A 2,615-nucleotide genomic window follows, 5' to 3' on the forward strand; every position below is an offset into this window, starting at 1 on the left:
CTCTAGAGTCGACCTGCAGGCATGCAAGCTTGAAATAGATGGCCCCACTGTCCTTTTAGTTGACAACTTTGAATGTCACGTTTCCGAAGAAGGATATCGGCTTGTGGCTGAAGAAGCCAATGCTACTTTGGTCCCACTACCTCTAAATAGCACTGCTGTGTGTCAGCCGCTAGATGTGGGTGTGATGGGACCATTAAAAGCAAAAATACGAAACCGTTGTGGTAGACGCACTGATGGAACCGCTAAGGAAAAGCGCATCCGTGCTATAAAATCTACTATTGCTGCTTAGAAAAAGCTAGAAAAGAAAACGATAATTCGTAGCTTCGAAAAGGCTATCCCGAGGTATACGGAAGTGAGAAAATAGTACAAACACTATGCGAAATGCAGCCAGCACACACACAGTCTGGGTGCCACACAGATCGTGCGCATGTTGGCTGCTCTGCCGTGCGACAGACTGTCCGTGCCTCTGTACAGTCTGTACAGAGGAATGAATGGTCCATGGATGCGTCCCAATTAACAGCCAATCATAGCTGACTAAGGCAAGGGAGTCAGTAGCTTCCCTAACCTTTGTCAGCTCATTCCACAATTTCCCCAGCTGGGCACAAGCGGCACGGCCTGCCTCGGAACCGATCACCGGTACGGCGGCGCCCGTGCGCCATCCCTGACGACCCCCACGACATGCAGCGCGTACCTACGGAACTACTATCGATATGCAGTACATACAACCCGGACTACTACGACATGCATTTGGGATACTGCGCGGGCGCGCACTGCCTCGGACTTGATCACGGCACGGCGGCACCCGTGCGCCATCCCTGACGGACTACACGACATGCAGCGGGTAACTACGGACTACTACGATATGCAGTACATACAAGCGGACTACTACGACATGCATTTTGGATCCCGCGGCAGGCGCGGCCTGCCTCGGACTTGATCACCCGGCACGGCGGCACCCGTGCGCCATCCCTGACGACCACCACGACATGCAGCGCGTACCTACGGACTACTACGATATGCAGTACATACAGCCGGACTACTACGACATGCATTTGGATCCTGCGCGGGCGCGGCCTGCCTCGGACTTGATCACCGGCACGGCGGCACCCGTGCGCCATCCCTGACGACTACCCACGACATGCAGCGCGTACCTGCGGACTACTACGATATGCAGTACATACAACCGGACTACTACGACATGCATTTGGATCCCGCGCGGGCGCGGCCTGCCTCGGACTTGATCACCGGCACGGCGGCACCCGTGCGCCATCCCTGACGACTACCACGACATGCAGCGCGTACCTACGGACTACTACGATATGCAGTACATGCAACCGGACTACTCCAAAAGTGGTGGCATTGCTGGTTGTGGACGCTGCTATTGTAGCGAGTTGGCGACCGGTTTGTCTGCTGCGGCGTTAATGGAGAAATGCTCGATTCGTGGTATGGTTGGCTTCGGCTGAACAATGCGCTTATTGGGTGATTTTCCTGCTGTGGCGTGATGGACTGGTGAACCATGGCTCTTTAGCTTGGCATTTGAATCGGCTTTGCTGTTGCGAAGTAGAGTGGCGGCTTCGGCTGCCGAGGGTCGATCCATTGGGAATGTGTGTACTTCGTATGCATCTCATTGGACTGATATCAGCAGATTACCGCTGAACTAAGACATATTAATAAGCGGAGAAAGAAACTAACAGATTTCCCTGAGTAACGGCGAGTGAAAGCGGGAAGAGCTCAAGCTTAAAATCTCCGTGCAAGTTTTGCGCGGGGAATTGTAGTCTATAGAGGCGTGATCAGTGTGGGCGCTTGGGGCAAGTTCCCTTGGAAGAGGACAGCATGGAGGGTGATACTCCCGTTCATCCCTGAGTTGCTCGTGCGTACGATCCGTTTTCTTTGAGTCGCGTTGTTTGGGAATGCAGCGCAAAGTAGGTGGTAAATTCCATCTAAAGCTAAATATTGGTGCGAGACCGATAGCGAACAAGTACCGTGAGGGAAAGATGAAAAGAACTTTGAAAAGAGAGTTAAAGAGTACCTGAAACTGCTGAAAGGGAACCGAATCGTTTCCAGTGTCTATAATCCGTGGTATATTTCATTGGCGAGTGTGTGCGTGCGTGTGCTGTGGCAGCGGCTTTTTTGGCTGCGCTCGGCGTGTGTGCTGTGTGTGCTTGCTGGTGCCCTGTGCTGCGGTGGGACGTCAAGGTCAGTTCGTATGCTGCGGGAAATGGCCGCCGAGGAGGTAGGGCTTACGCTTGCGTTTGTCTGTTATATCTTGGTGGACGAGTAGTCGCGGTTGGGACTGAGGTGCCTACAACGTGTTTTTGAGTGGGCCTGTGTCTCTGTGTGCGCCGTGTGCGGATAGCTTGCTATGCGTGTGTGGTTGTGTGTGGATTGATGTGGGTTTTAACTTGTTGCCGTTCGGGACGTTGACGAAATGGAGCGATTTGACCCGTCTTGAAACACGGACCAAGGAGTCTAACATGTGTGCAAGTGTTAGGGTGTGGAAACCCCAGCGCGAAATGAAAGTGAAGGGCAGCGTAAGTTGTCTGAGGTAGGAAATGCTGCGGGCTTCGGTCTACGGTGTGGCACTATCGACCGATCATGAACCTTCGTGGTGGTGG

At 53.3% G+C, this 2,615-nt stretch overlaps 1 non-coding gene across 1 annotated transcript; it reads left to right on the forward strand.

Moving 5' to 3' along the window:
* Positions 1–1,520: 1,520 nt before the first annotated feature.
* PITG_33026 lies at positions 1,521–2,611 on the forward strand (the record flags this gene model as incomplete). The annotated part of the gene is made up of 1 exon (XR_009934420.1): positions 1,521–2,611. It is a non-coding gene; the product is annotated as a 28S ribosomal RNA (ribosomal RNA).
* Between the last annotated feature and the right edge of the window lie 4 nt (positions 2,612–2,615).

This window comes from Phytophthora infestans, genomic scaffold (genome assembly GCF_000142945.1).
Source record: "Phytophthora infestans T30-4 supercont1.16 genomic scaffold, whole genome shotgun sequence".
Taxonomy (NCBI): Eukaryota; Oomycota; class Peronosporomycetes; order Peronosporales; family Peronosporaceae; genus Phytophthora; species Phytophthora infestans.